Source organism: Humulus lupulus, chromosome 3 (assembly GCF_963169125.1).
Source record: "Humulus lupulus chromosome 3, drHumLupu1.1, whole genome shotgun sequence".
Lineage (NCBI taxonomy): Eukaryota > Viridiplantae > Streptophyta > Magnoliopsida > Rosales > Cannabaceae > Humulus > Humulus lupulus.
In genome coordinates, this window is record NC_084795.1 from 228,983,946 (window position 1) to 229,000,757 (window position 16,812).

General features: G+C 33.6%; 1 non-coding gene across 1 annotated transcript; it reads left to right on the plus strand.

Moving 5' to 3' along the window:
* Positions 1–5,189: 5,189 nt before the first annotated feature.
* LOC133827736 (small nucleolar RNA R71) lies at positions 5,190–5,296 on the plus strand. Its single transcript, XR_009890387.1, has one exon. It is a non-coding gene; the product is annotated as a small nucleolar RNA R71 (small nucleolar RNA).
* The last annotated feature ends 11,516 nt before the right edge of the window (positions 5,297–16,812 follow it).

The window sequence follows — 16,812 nt, forward strand, 5'->3', positions numbered from 1 at the left end:
TCCTTTCGAGAATTCTTGAGAGTCCTTTTCTTACTACGATTTATCATTAAGCACTAATTCATCCCAGTTATTCTCTTAATTCACTGTTGGCGAAAAAACGCGTCAACATTTTGGTACTTTCATTGAGAGTTGCAGACTAGTGCTTTCATCAAAATCCCAATCAAAGTTCATCGTGGTAGTCACTTGATCGAGGCACGACAATGAGATGGAACAACCTGGTGGGCAGGAGGCTCACCATGCTGCTGTTTCCAGTGAGCCCCCAAACTTAATTTAAGCATTGTCCTCAATGTATCAAAATATAAATATAAATTAAAATTAACAAGAGTTTAGAGTTTAGAATGGTCGTACCTTAATGTGGTGCATCGCTAAGAGAGTAAAAGATACAACAAACAAAAATTAAATCACGCATAAAACAAACAAAGCAAATAAAACACCAGTTATCAAGATCAAATAGGAATCAAAAAGCATGGTAAACAGGGTCCTCAAGGAGGATCTCATCCACTTCATCGGTTTTCAATTCTAAAAATTATTTTAATTTTTGTCCATTAATTTTAAATATATCACCATTTTTAGGATTTTCAACTTCAATAGCTCTATGTGGAAAAACAATACGAACAATGCAAGGGGCCGGACCACCTAAAGCGTAACTTTCCCAGGAATAAATGCAAACGAGAGTTGTATAAAATGACTTTCTGACCTGGAGAAAAATCTTTTCTCAAAATATTTTTGTCATGGTAAAATTTCATACGATCCTTATATTTTTTTGAATAGTCATATGCATCATTCCTAATTTTGTCTAGCACATTCAATTAAAGTTTTCTTTTTTCACCTGCCTTGTCTAAAGAAAATTTAACTGCATAATTGCCCAAAAGGCTCTATGTTCTAACTCAACAGGTAAGTGGCACGCCTTCCCATACAAAATTCTGTAGGGTGACATGCCAATGGGCGTTTTGTACGTGGTATGATACTCCCATAATGCATCAGTGAGTCTTAAGGAACAATCTTTCCTAGTTGGATTCACAGTTTTTTTCTAAAATGTACTTAACTTCCCTATTAGACACTTCGACTTGACCACTAGTTTGTGAGTGATATAATGTTGAGACTTTAAGCGTAATACCATATTGTTTCATCAAATGTTCAAATCGCTTATTACAAAAGTGTGCACCGTTATCACTAATGATAGCACGTGGTGAACCAAAACGGGAAAATATATTTTCTTTCAAAAACCGAAGCACAACTTTGTGGTCATTAGTGTGGCATGCAATAGCTTCAACCCATTTAGACACATAATCAACTCAAACAAGAATATCAAGATTACCAAAAGAGTTAGGAAACGGTCCCATAAAATCAATGCCCCAAACATCAAATATGCCAATAATAAGAATAGGATTTAAATGCATCATGTTTCTTTTAGTTAAACTTCCTAACTTTTGGCAACGTTCACAAGATTTATAATAAACATATGTATCATGAAAGATAGTAGGCCAATAGAAACCACATTGCAAAACTTTAGCAGTTGTTTTCTTACTACTAATATGTCATCCACATGCATGATAGTGACAAAAAGATATGATTTTAGATTGGTCACAATTTGGAATGCATCTTCTAATTATTTGATCAGGGCAGTATTTAAACAAGTAAGGATCATCCCAAATAAAAATTTTCACCTCAGAATAAAATTTAGATTTATCAAGTTTAGACCAATGAGATGGTATTTCTTTAGTGACCAAATAATTAACAATATCAGCATACCAAGGCAAGGAAGAAACATGCATCAATTGTTCATCAAGAAAAGTTTCAGTGATAGGAGTGGAGTCATGTATAGTTTCAACAACTAGTCTAGATAAAAGATCAGCAACAACATTTTCAGATCCTTTTTTATCACGTATTTCTAAGTCGAATTCTTGTGAAAGCAGGATCCAACGGATCAAACAAGACTTAGCAACTTTTTTCGATAAGAGATATATTAATGCAGCATGATCAGAGTAAACAATAATTTTAGACCCTAAAAAATAAGATATAAATTTATCTAATGCAAAAACAATAGCAAGCAATTCTTTTTCGGTTGTGGAATAATTTAATTGAGCACCATTTAAAGTTTTGCTAGCATAGTAAATTACATGAGGTATTTTTTCAAGTCTTTGTCCTAAGACAGCACCTACAGCATAATCGGAAGCATCGCACATTATTTCAAAAGGTATTTTCCAATCAGGAGGTTGAATAATGGGTGCAGTTGTCAACAAATTTTTCAATTTTTCAAAGGTAACATAACAATCATTATTAAAGACAAAAGCATTTTCTTTTCCAAGTAAATGACATAAAGGCCGAGAAATTTTGCTAAAGTCTTTTATAAATCTTCTATAGAAACCGACATGGCACTAAGAATGATCTAATTTCTTTCACAGTTTTAGGTGGGGGAAGTTTTGAAATAAGATCAACTTTTGCTTTATCAACTTATATTCCCTCCGATGAGATTACATGACCTAAAACAATTCATTTTCTAACCATAAAATGACATTTTTCCCAGTTAAGCACAAAGTTTTTCTCTTTGCAACGAATCAAAACAAGTGAAAGATGGTGCAAACATTCATCAAAGGAGGAACCAAACACAGAAAAATCATCCATAAACACTTCAAGAAATATTTCAACCATGTCAGAAAAAATTGAAATCATACACCTTCGAAAAGTCGCAGGTGCATTGCATAATTCAAAAGGCTTGCGACGATAGGCAAAAGTTTCGAAAGGGCATGTAAATGTAGTCTTTTATTGATCTTCTGGGGCAATGGGGATTTGGTTATATCCCGAATACACATCAAGAAAGCAATAATATGCATGGCCAGCTAAACGTTCAAGCATGTGATCAATAAAGGGTAATGGAAAATTGTCTTTTCTAGTAACATTATTCAGCTTTCTATAGTCTATGCACACTCTCCATCCCGTTTGTACTCTAATAGGGATTAATTCATTTTTCTCGTTTTCAACAACTGTGATCCCAGACTTCTTAGGCACAACTTGAACTGGACAAACCCATTGACTATCATAAATAGGGTAAATGATACCTACGTCTAACAAATTTATGACCTCTTCTCTAACTACTTCTTTCATATTTGGATTTAGCCTTCTTTGACATTCCCGAGAGGTTTTAGCATTCTTTTTTAGATGGATTCTATGCATACATATGGATGGGCTAATTCCTTTAATGTCTCCAATGGTCCAACCTATGGCTTCTTTATGTTTTCTAAGGACATCTAACAATTTATCTTCTTTTGCTTTATCTAAGGTAGATGCTATGATAACAGGTAAGTTTTCAGACTCTCCTAGAAAAGCATATTTTAAATTTTCTGGCAAAGGTTTAAGGTCTAACTTTGGAGACTTAGAAATTGATTGAACGTGATCTAAGGGTGAAAAAGGTTCAACTTCGGTTTCATTTAAGGGTATAGACTCTTGCGAAGAATTCACATCATTATTAGAATCATCAACATGCAAGTTCATACCAAAGTATTTTTCACAAAAGTCAAGTAAGTCATTTCTATCATTTTCACAAATACTATCTATCATGTTAACTTCATGCACTTCCTCACACTCAACAGATTTAACAACATTAAATATATTCAATTCAACAGTCATATTTCCAAAAGATAATTTCAAAACACCATTACGATAATTTATGATTGCATTAGATGTAGCTAAGAATTGTCTACCTAAAATGATAGGAATTTGAGCATGCATATTTTCCACAGGTTGAGTATCAAGAACAATGAAGTCAACAGGAAAATAAAATTTATCAACTTTTAACAAAACATCCTCTAAAATGCCTCTGGAAATTTTCACAGAACGATCGGCTAATTGAAGAGTTATAGAGGTAGGTTTTAGTTCACCAAGACCAAGTTGCTTATAAATAGAATAAGGCAATAAATTCACACTAGCACCCAAATCAAGTAAAGCCTTGTTAATAAAATGATCACCAATAATGCATGAAATTGTGGGACACCCAGGATCTTTATATTTAATAAGACTCTTCTGTTGAATAATGGAACTAGCTTGTTCAGTTAAAAATGCCTTTATAGGAACATTAGTGTTTTTTTTAACAGTACAAAGATCCTTTAAAAATTTAGAGTAGGCAGGAATTTGTTTAATGGCATCTAAGAAAGGGATATTGATACTAAGTTGTTTAAAAACTTCTAAGATGTCATTATATTGGTCGCCTTTTTTTAATGGAAGTAATCTTTGTGGGAATGGGGCTTTTGGAATGAAAGGATGGATTGGAGTTTCCTTGTTTGAAGAGTCATTGGCATTAGAACTAGAAGGCTGACTCTTTTCTTTTTCTTTTTCAACCTCGGGTATGTAATCGGGTTTGACAATGTTCTTTCCTGACCTAAGAGTTGAAATTGATTTTACTTCTCCATTATGACAAGACTTTCCTATTTCATATTGACCTTTTGGATTAGGGATAGGTTGACTCGGGAATGTTCCTTTTTCTCTATCAGCTAAAGCAGTGGCGAGTTGTTCTACTTGTGTCTCAAGTTTGGTAATTGATTGAGACTGATTTTGTAGGATTTGTTGAGTGGATTGCATAAATTGTTGTATGGTATCTTCTAAGGAAGGTTTTCTTTGTTGAGGATATGGTTGATTTTGTGGGGCATGAGTCTGGTTTTGCGTGTTGTATTGGTGCCCTTGATTCATTTGAGGTTGGTTTTGTCTCCATGAAAGTTTGGATGGTTTCTCCAATTTGTATTGTAAGTGGATGAAAATGGGCTATCATTTGGTTTCCCATAAGCATGAAGAGCATTGGCCTCCTCAGAAAAGACTTTTTGGTAGGAAGGACATGATTGGGCATTATGGCAAGGACTAGAACATATAGAACAAACATCTTTTCTTAGTTGTATTGGAGAGTTTATAGTTTGGCTTATGGCCAAAGCTTATACTTTTTTTGCTAATTTGTCTAAGGATGTTCTTAAGTCTAATTCCTCTTATACTTAGACCTTCCTCCTCTTTTTGGTGAATTAGTTGACCTAGACCTAGGATCAAAATAATTCCATTGTTGTAAATTGACAAATAAATCTTCAAGGGTGTCCCATGCCTCTTGTCCTTGAAATATTAAATTTTTTCCAGTATCCATAGATTGAATCATTTGACGATTAGAGGGAGTCAAACCATCATAAAAATATTTTACAAGTCTCCATTTTACAAAACCATGATGAGGACATTTTAATAATAAATCTTTAAATCTTTCCCAACATTCATAAAACTCTTCATTATCTTTTTGAAAAAACTCGGAGATTTCTCTCCTTAGACTATCGGTTTTAGACATAGGAAAAAATTTCAGCAAAAATTTATTATAAAGTTGATCCCATGTAGTTATAGACCTCGTGGGAAGGGAATTTAACCAAGCTTTTGATTTGTCTTTTAATGAAAAAGGGAACAATCTTAGTTTGACCGACTCATCAGAAAATTTTTGAAATTTAAATGTTGAGCAAATTTCTAAGAAATCTTTGACATGCATGTAGGGATCCTCTCTATCTAACCCATAAAAAGATGGAAACAATTGAATGATTGATGGTTTAAGCTCAAAATGGGTAGCAGAAGTGGTAGGAAGAACGATACATGAAGGAGCATTAGATGAAATAGGTGCAAAATATAAAAGCAAAGTTTTTTCAGGCACAACAATTTCATCAACAGGATTAGCAATTGGTTCCATGATGCTCAAATTTTTACTAACACTTTCCATTTCAAACAAAGATAAATTTCTTTTTACTAATCGATTTTTAGAGTTACGTTCCCAATGATGCATACAATTTTAACAAACAAAACAACAAAGATAATCTCAAACAAACAATTTTCTGATGTGGAAGATCAGTTAAAACCACAACCACAGAGCATAATTAAATTTTTTTAGAGATTTCACAACAATATAATTTTTATGGTTTACTTGTCCCCATGCCTATTTGATTCCACTTACTCGCACACTACTAACTACTCCCCGAGGTTAATTAGTAGACACGAATTAGGAATTTTGTTCAAATTTCCTTTAAGCAAAAATTGCTTATGGTGAAATGATAAAAGAAAAAGAAAAATAATGTAAAATTAAATAAGACTATAAAAATTAGGCAAGAGTAGGGAGGCATAGCATGCCATCAACCATAACAAAATTAAGGTAAAAATTAGGAGGCACAAGTGCCATCAACTAAAACATAAGATAAAAGACTAGGAGGCAAAATTGCCATCAACTAGCTAGGAGACAAAATTGACATCAACTAGTAAATTTCACAAAAATATAACAATAAGATAAATAAAGAAAGTTACAATAAAGGTTAGGAGGCACAAGTGCCGTCAACTAACAAAGAAATACAAGGAATAAAACTATAACAAAATTAGGAGGCACAAGTGTCATCAACTATAAAAATTAAAAAGATAGATAGGAGGCACAAGTGCTGTCAACTAAAAAAAACAATAAATATAAATATATAAGTAAGTTTTTTTTTTATGGGTGGTAGATCCGTCCCAAATTTTCTTTTTATCTTTTTTTTTTTAGTTTTTATATTTTTAAATATATATTATTTATATTTTTGTATATAATATATATTTTTTTAAATGTAAAAATTTAAATAACTAGTAGAAGAATTTACTAACCTTGACATAACTTTTGTTTCTTTTTTTCTTGCAACTCTCCGGCAACGGCGCCAAAAACTTGATGGACCCAAAACGGGTATATTTTAAAAATTTATACTCGCAAGCGCACGAATCGTATATGGAATATAGTGTTCGTGTAAGCACGAGATTGAACCCAAAGGAGTTTGTCTAAAATAAAAAAGAAAACTATTTTAAACCAAAATTAATAAATTCTAACCTAGCTCCAACGATTGATGAGATTTAATGTCATGAACATAAAATAAAGTTATTTTAAAGAATAAAAGTAAATCAATTATGATTTGAAAATAAGTTATAAAAGAAAGATTATTAAGATACTAGAATCCACAAAATGTAAGTTTAATAATATTTATTAGTATATTGATTCCCAAGTTTTAGTGATAGTTAAAATAAATCAAACTATCATTTTCCAAATAGATTTATAATTTTAAGCACAAATTACTTCTAAAAAAATAGGATTTTTCTTCACTTTCAAAAAAGTATAATTTCAAACTATTTAATGTGAATCAACCTAATGAAACAACAAAAAATCAAATAACATTATTTATAAGGCAAAACATAATATTTTTGTTCTAAGCATTGGATGTGTACAATTTAATGACACATCTTACACAAAGAATATTATGTTTTGCAAAATGAAGAACAAAGTGCATATTATCTAACAATCCAAAATATGGGATATTGAAGATGAAAGACATATATGAAGAAGAAAAATCCATAAACTTTGTTGCATTATAAGGGAAATCAACATACAACAAAAATATTATCTAGTTACAAGTTGCTTCATCATGATCTTAATAATCTTATGAAAAAGATTAGAAGCACATAACTAGAGTAGAAATTAAAAAATAAATGAAATACATACTTGAAAATGCTCTTGAAAAACCCAAAATGGAAGAGAGCATGGTGGAGAGAAAATGAGAGAAAAGAATATGGTAACCAAAAATTAAGCACCCCAAATGGTCTTGAAATTCCATATTTATAGCCAAAATGAGATTATTAAAATAATCAATTTAAATTAATTAAATTGATTAGATTAATTAAATAAAATAAATATGGTATGTAGAGGTAAATTATAGGGTGTAATGATGGTGTTGTGGTGAAAATGTGTAGAAAAACGGGTAAAAAGTTGGCATTTTGGACATAGGGGACAAAGGGTACACTTAGGCAATTTATGGGCTCAAGAAGGAAAATTGTTGGTGGCTTGGTGGGTGTGGCAGTCGGTTGCCCAGGTGGGCTGGTTGGGCTGAAGGCTTGGCTGGGAAGGAGGCTCGAGTGGGCCTGGAGAGAAGGCTGGAGGTAGGTGGGCCCGTGGTTTGGGTGAAGTGTCAGGCGTAGGCCTCGGGTGGGCCTGACTGAAGAGGAATTGGGCCAGGAGTGGATCTGGCTGAGCTGCTAAAGGCTCACGTTGAAGACAAAAGCTGGAGGCACGAGGAGCTTCGGCTGAGAGAGGGCTTGTGGGCCTGGAAGGCCCAATCCGTGGCTGGGCAGGAGTAGCTTCAATTGGAGGAAGGTGGGCCGGATCTGGGCAGGCCTCCTTGGGCCTAAGAAAAATGCCATTTTTCTTTTGTTATTTTCTTTTTAAAACTACACTTTTCTCTCTTCAAGCATAACAAAAAAAATGCAAAGTTCATCCTGCAAAATAAGTAAACATTAAATTATAATCAAATATTTTCAATTATAAAATAAACCATATTAAATCCATGAAAATATTAATTAAAATTTAATTTACTTTGGCAATTAAGTTCAATAAAATTACATTTTTAACTTTTAATCTAAAAATACTAATTTCAAATAATTAAACTACAACATATTATAATAAAATAACTATAAAAACACACAAAAGTATATAAAATCATGATAAGACTAATAAATTCAAAATTACTTAAAAACTTAATAAATTAATTAAAAACTCAAGAACTAAGCAACAATTAGCATATAAAATATGGTAAAATAACTTTATTTTGTAGAGTTATCATGAGCATAGCCCTGAAATCCAACAACGATCGAGAAAGCAACCGATGGGCCACGATGACACTGGGAGTTCGACGTCATTGTTGCCGAATCCAAACCCAGATTACTTGACTGCGGTAGAACTGGAAAACATGCAGTTAAGAAACCATTTGACCAAAGAAAACAAGCAAATCGATGAGGTTTTGGCTCAGCTACCCCCTCTTGCAGCCAGCGTTAATGTCGAAAAAAGGTAAAGTGGATCTCATAAGTCCTGCAAGAATGAAAAATCCAAACCAAGTCGGTCAGGTAGAACTGCCACCCCAAGTTCTGCGCCCATGGCACAAGATCACCAAGATGCTCAGCCTAATGGCCCTCCCAGGAGCCATCGACAAGTCAGCCGGTTGGTTAGGACCTCGACCCCAAGTTCAGTACCACCATCGTATGCGCCTGGAAATGCCCATGGCAACCCACGGGGAATGTCTGGGGCAAGCTCGCAAAGACAGCATGTTCCAGCCAACCCTCCTGCGTCACGATCAGATCGCTAGATGCAGAGAGTTAGAAATGGTGGAGCAGAACGACCGCAGGCTAATTTGGTTCGTCCTGATGGGACAAGAATTGCCTCACCAGTCAAACATCCCCCATCACCCATAAGACATCCAACACCGCCTCGTTCTATGCAAAATGTTCCAACTTATGGGGACAGCAGGAGAAATCCTCCTCCCACAGCCCCTACTTATGCCCAGCGGACGTGCGTTAATGATCTAGATCCCTAGCTTCAACCACGAGCACTGAGTTTCGCTAATGGGAGTTACTAGACTGAGAGCCATCGAAGTGGCAGGTCCAATGCAGACTTGAGAAATCACCTGAGTTCGGCTCAGAGCCCTCGGTTCGATCCACAGCCTGATCTACGAGATCGCCTAAACTCACAGAGGATAAATTCAGTCCAAAACAAAGGAGCCAGTTACACTCGTCAAGAGGAAGGTCCTTCTGAAGTACGTGATAACGGGAATGCCCCACCAAACCAAGCTCGAACTTGGAGGGACAACAACCCGCTGAGCGTGTACGGTAGGGCGGGAGCTGTTGAACAACCCCAGAATAACTAAGGAATCAAAGAGCAAACCCTCGAAAGGTTAGCCCAGATGGAGGAGCTGATGAAAAGACTCCTATCATAAAATGAAAAAGATGAATATGATTCAGGAGATGAGCTCTGATGGACCCAAAATGGGTATGTTTTAAAAATTTATACTCGCAAGCGCACGAATCGTATATGGAATATAGTGTTCGTGTAAGAACGAGATCGAACCCAAATGAGTTGTCTAAAATAAAAAAGAAAACTATTTTAAACCAAAATTAATAAATTCTAACCTAGCTCCAAACATTGATGAGTTTTAATGTTATGAACATAAAATAAAAGATTGAAAATAAAGCTATTTAAGAGAATAAAAATAAACCAATAATGATTTGAAAATAAGTGTTAAAAGAAAGATTATTAAGATACTAGAATCGACAAAATGTAAGTTTAATAATACTTATTAGTATATTGATTCCCAAGTTTTAGTGATAGTTAAAATAAGTTAAACTATCATTTTCCAAATAGATTTATAATTTTAAGCACAAATTACTTCTAAAAAGATAGGATTTTTCTTCACTTTTCAAAAAGTATAATTTCAAAGTATTTAATATGAATCAACCTAATGAAACAACAAAAAATCAAATAACATTATTTATAAGGCAAAACATAATATTTTTGTTCTAAGCATTGGATGTGTACAATTTAATGACACATCTTACACAAAGAATATTATGTTTTGCAAAAGGAAGAACAAAGTGCATATTATCTAACAATCCAAATTATGAGATATTAAAGATGAAAGCCATATATGAAGAAGAAAAATCCATAAACTTTGTTGCATTACAAGGGAAATCAACATACAACATAAATGTTATCTAGTTACAAGTTGCTTCATCATGATCTTAATAATCTTATGAAAAAGATTAGAAGCACATAAATAGAATAGAAATTACAAAATAAACAAAATACATACTTGAAAATGCTCTTGAAAAACCCCAAAATGGAAGAGAGAATGGTAGAGAGAAAATGGAAGAAAAGAAGATGGTAACCAAAAATTAAGCACCCCAAAAAATGGTCTTCAATACCCTTATTTATAGCCAAAATGAGACTATTAAAATAATCAATTTAAATTGCTTAAATTGATTAGATTAATTAAATTAGTAATAAAATGGCAAGTAGGGGTAAATTGTAGAGGTGATGATGATTTTGGGTAAAATGTTGTAGAGAAGTTGGGTAAAAATGTACCATTTTTAGACCAAAGTACAAAGGGACAAAAGGACAATTTTTGGGATTAAGAGAGTGGGAAGGTGGCTGGTGGCAGCTGGGATGGCTGGATTGGGCTTGGGAGTTTGAGCTAGCCCGTGCTTGCTGGGGTGAAGGGGTCTTCGGTTGGGATGTTGGGGTTGCCCGAATGAGTGCTGGAGCTGGCCGAAGTTGAAGGAGGTGGAGGTTGGGCTGGGCGTGTGACCTAGAAAGTGCTGGAGCAAGAGCAGACAGCTGGCGGGCCTTGGGCCGAACTGAAGGCTAGTGGCCCAGATGGTTGGGCAGGAGGAAATGGCTGGTGGGACAGCAGGGGACTTCGGTGGTGCAGGCCATTGGGGCAATGAAGCACTTCGGCTGGGCAGCTGTAGGGGGCCATGCGGGCCTGGTGAGCTGATGGGCCGTGGGCCTGGCTGGTGATGCCATTTCCTTTGCCTTTCTCTCAAAAATGCCACTTCATTCTTTTGATTTCCTTTAAAAAAAAATGCAAATTAATTTCTATAAAATAGTATAAATTAACTTCAAATAAAATATTTTCAAAATAAAAATATATCTCATTAATTTAAAGAAAATATTAATTTAAACTTAATTTGTTTTGACACTTAAGTTGAATAAATATGCATTTATTTTTACACCTAAACACACAACAATAATTCAAATAATTAAACTACAACATATTACAACATAATAACTATAAAAACACACAAAAATCTATAAAATCATGATAAGACTAATAAATTCAAAATTACTTAAAAACTTAATAAATTAATAAAAAACTTAAGAACTTAACACTAATTAGCATATAAAATATGGTAAAATAACTCTATTTTGTAGAGTTATCACACCCCCAAACTTAAAGTTTTGCTAGTCCTCAAGCAAAAGAAAAATTAAAACACACATTTTTTTTGTTGGTGATATAAAAATGATTTTCTCAAAAATTGCACAATGAAAATAATTCTAAAAAATTATTATGAATAAAAGTTAATCTTATGTAATTAATTAAATTTCCAATTTCGCTTTTGAAAAGAGGTTTTTATTTAAAATTATTTTTTCACTTAAACTTATAGGAAATAAGAGTGTTCTTGCTATGCAAAAGGTAATTTTTGTTATAAGCAAAATTGACCCTATAATTAAAAACAAAGCTTAAAAATTATTCATATTGTTAAGAGAATTAAACTCAAACTCAATCAAGATTTTATCATTGAAAGTGCAAAATATCACCAATTTTTTTTTTGATTTTTTTTTTCAAACAAACATAAATAAAAACAACGCAAAACATAAACACAAAACATAAATTCAAAAATAAAAAGAACGCAAAACATAAACACAATAAATAATACTCTCCTGAATGATAATAACCATATAAACTCGATACCCCCAAACTTAATTTAAGTATTGTCCTCAATGTGTCAAAATATAAATATAAATTAAAATTGACAAGAGTTTAGAGTTTAGAATGGTTGTACCTCGATATGGTGCATCACTAGAGAGTAAAAGATACAACAAACAAAAATTAAATAACACATAAAACAAACAAAACAAATAAAACACAAGTTATCAAGATCAAATAGGAATCAAAGAGCATGGTACACAGGGTCCTCAAGGAGGATCTCATCCACGTCATTGGTTTTTAATTCTAAAAATGGTTTTAATTTTTGTCCATTAACTTTAAATATATCACCATTTTTAGGATTTTCAATTTCAATAGCACCATGTGGAAAAACAATACGAACAATGTAAGGACCAGACCACCTAGAGCGTAACTTTCCCAGGAATAAATGCAAACGAGAGTTGTATAAAAGGACTTTCTGACCTGGAGAAAAATATTTTTGTCATGGTAAAATTTCTTACGATCCTTATATGTTTTTGAATAGTCATATGCATCATTCCTAATTTCGTCTAGCTTATTCAATTGAAGCTTTCTTTTCTCACCTGCCTTGTCTAAAGAAAAGTTTAACTGCTTAATTGCCTAAAAGGCTCTATGTTGTAACTCAACAGGTGAGTGGCACGCCTTCCCATACACAAGTCTGTAGGGGGACATGCCAATGGGCGTTTTTTACGCTGTACGATACGCCCATAATGCATCGGTGAGTCTTAAGGACCAATCTTTCCTAGTTGGATTCACAGTTTATTTCTAAAATGTGCTTAACTTCCCTATTAGACACTTCGACTTGACCACTAGTTTGTGGGTGATATGGTGTTGAGACTTTATGTGTAATGCCATATTGTTTCATCAAATGTTCAAATGACTTATTACAAAAGTATGTACCGTTATAACTAATGATAGCACGTGGTGAACCAAAACGGGAAAATATATTTTCTTTCAAAAACTGAAGCACAACTTTATGGTCATTAGTGTGGCATGCAATAGCTTCAACCCATTTAGACACATAATCAACTCCAACAAGAATATAAAGGTTACCAAAAGAGTTAGGAAATGGTCCCATAAAATCAATGCCCCAAACATCAAATATGTCAATAATAAGAATAGGATTTAAGGGCATCATGTTTCTTTTAGTTAAACTTCCTAACTTTTGGCAACGTTCACAAGCTTTACAATAAACATATGTATCATGAAAGATAGTAGGCCAATAGAAACCACAATGTAAAACTTTAGCAGCTGTTTTCTTACCACTAAAATGCCCTCCACATGCATGATCGTTACAAAAAGATATGATTTTAGATTGGTCACAATTTGGAATGCATCTTCTAATTATTTGATCAGGACAGTATTTAAACAAGTAAGGATCATCCCAAATAAAAATTTTCACCTCAGAATAAAATTTAGATTTATCATGCTTAGACCAATGAGATTGTATTTCTTTAGTGACCAAATAATTAACAATATCAACATACCAAGGCAAGGAAGAAACATGCACCAATTGTTCATCAGGAAAAGTTTCAGTGATAGGAGTGGAATCATGTATAGTTTCAACAACTAGTCTAGATAAATGATCAGCAACAACATTTTCAGATCCCTTTTTATCACGTATTTCTAAGTTGAATTCTTGTAAAAGCTGGATCCAACGGATCAAACGAGACTTAGCATCTTTTTTCGATAAGAGATATTTTAATGCATAATGATCAGAATAGACAATAATTTTAGATCCTAACACATAAGCCCTAAATTTCTCCAATGCAAAAACAACAGCAAACAATTCTTTTTCGGTTGTGGAATAATTTAATTGAGCATCATTTGCAGTTTTGCTAGCATAGTAAATTACATGAGGTATTTTTTCAAGTCTTTGTCCTAAGACAACACCTATAGCATAATCAGAAGCATCGCACATTATTTCAAAAGGTATTTTCCAATCAGGGGGTCGAATAATGGGTGCAGTAGTCAACAAATTTTTCAAATTTTCAAAGGCAACATGACAATCATTATTAAAGACAAAAGCATTTTCTTTTCCAAGTAAATGGCATAAAGGCCGAGAACTTTTGCTAAAGTCTTTTATAAATCTTCTATAGAAACCGGCATGTCCTAAGAATGATCTAATTTCTTTCACAGTTTTAGGTGGGGGAAGTTTTAAAATAAGATCAACTTTAGCTTTATCAACTTCTATTCCCTCAAATGAGATTACATGACCTAAAACAATTCATTTTTTAACCGTAAAATGACATTTTTCCTAGTTAAGCACAAGGTTTTTCTCTTTACAGTGAATTAAAACAAGTGAAAGATGGTGCAAACATTCGTCAAAGGAAGAACCAAACACAGAAAAATCATCCATAAACACTTCAAGAAATCTTTCAACCATGTCAAAAAAAATTGAAATCATACACCTTCGAAAAGTTGCAGGTGCATTGCATAACCCAAAAGGCATTCGACGTTAGGAAAAAGTCCCGAAAGGGCATGTAAATGTAGTCTTTTCTTGGTCTTCTGGGGCAATGGGGATTTGGTTATATCCCGAATACCCATCAAGAAAACAATAATATGCATGACCAGCTAAACGTTAAAGCATGTGATCAATAAAGGGTAATGGAAAATGGTCTTTTCTAGTAACATTATTTAGCTTTCTATAGTCTATGCACACTCTCCACCCCGTTTGTACTCTAGTAGGTATTAATTCATTTTTCTCCTTTTCAACAACTGTGATCCCAGACTTCTTAGGCACAACTTGAACTGGACTAACCCATTGACTATCAGAAATAGGGTAAATAATACCTACGTCTAACAATTTTATGACCTCTTCTCTAACTACTTCTTTCATATTTGGATTTAGCCTTCTTTGACATTCCCGAGAGGTTTTAGCATCCTCTTCTAGATGGATTCTATGCATATATATGGATGGGCTAATTCCTTTAACATCTCCAATGGTCCAACCTATGGCCTCTTTATGTTTTCTAAGGACATCTAACAATTTATCTTCTTGTTCTTTATCTAAAGCGGAAGCTATGATAACAGGTAAGTTTTCAGACTCTCCTAGAAAATCATATTTTAAATCTTCTGGCAAAGGTTTAAGGTCTAACTTTGGAGACTTGAAAAATTGATTGAACATGATCTAAGGGTGAAAAAGGTTCAACTTCGGTTTCATTTAAGGGTATAGACTCTGGCAAAGAATTCCCATCATCAACATGCAAGTTCATACCAAAGTATTTTTCACAAAAGTCAAGTAAGTCATTTTCATCATCTTCACAAACACTATCTATCATGTTAACTTCATGCACTTCCTCATACTCAACAGATTTAATAACATTAAATACATTCAATTCAACAGTCATATTTCTATAAGATAATTTCAAAACACCATTACGATAATTTATGATTGCATTAGATGTAGCTAAGAATGGTCTATCTAAAATGATAGGAATTTGAGCATGCATATTTTCCACAGGTTGAGTATCAAGAACAATGAAGTCAATAGGAAAGTAAAATTTATCAACTTTTATCAAAACATCCTCTATAATGCCTCTAGGAATTTTCACAGAACGATTGGCTAATTGAAGGGTTATAGAGGTAGGTTTTAGTTCACCAAGACCAAGTTGCTTATAAACAGAATAAGGCAATAAATTCACACTAGCACCCAAATTAAGTAAAACCTTGTTAATAAAATGATCACCAATAATGCATGAAATTGTGGGGCACCCAGGTTCTTTATATTTAACAAGACTCTTCTATTGAATAATGGAACTAGCTTGCTCAGTTAAAAAGGCATTTTTAGGAACATTAGTGTGACTTTTAAAAGTACAAAGATCCTTTAAAAATTTAGAGGAGGCAGGAATTTGTTTAATGGCATCTAAGAAAGGGATATTGATACTAACTTGTTTGAAAAACTTCTAAGATGTCATTGTATTGGCTGCCTTTTTTAATTGGAAGTAATCTTTGTGGGAATGGGGCTTTTGGAATGAAAGGATGGATTGGAGTTTCCTTGTTTGAAGATTCATTAGCATTAGAACTAGAAGGCTAACTCTTTTCTTTTTCTTTTTCTATTTCTTTTTCAACCTCGGGTATGTAATTGGGTTTGACAATGTTTTTTTCAGACCTAAGAGTTGAAATTGATTTGATTTCTCCATTATGACTAGGCTTTCCTATCTCATATTGACCTTTTGGATTAGGGATAGGATGACTAGGGAATGTTCCTTTTTCTCTATCAGCTAAAGCAGTGGCGAGTTGTCCTACTTGTGTCTCGAGTTTGGTAATTGATTGACACTAATTTTGTAGGATTTGTTGAGTGGATTGCATAAATTGTTGTAAAGTATCTTCTAAGGAAGGTTTCCTTTGTTCAGAATATGGTTGATTTTGTGGGGCATGAGTTTGGTTTTGCGTGTTGTATTGGTGCCCTTGATTCATTTGAGGTTGGTTTTGTCTCCATGAAAAGTTCGGATGGTTTCTCCTATTTGGATTGTAGGTGGATGAAAATGGGCTATCATTTGGTTTGCCA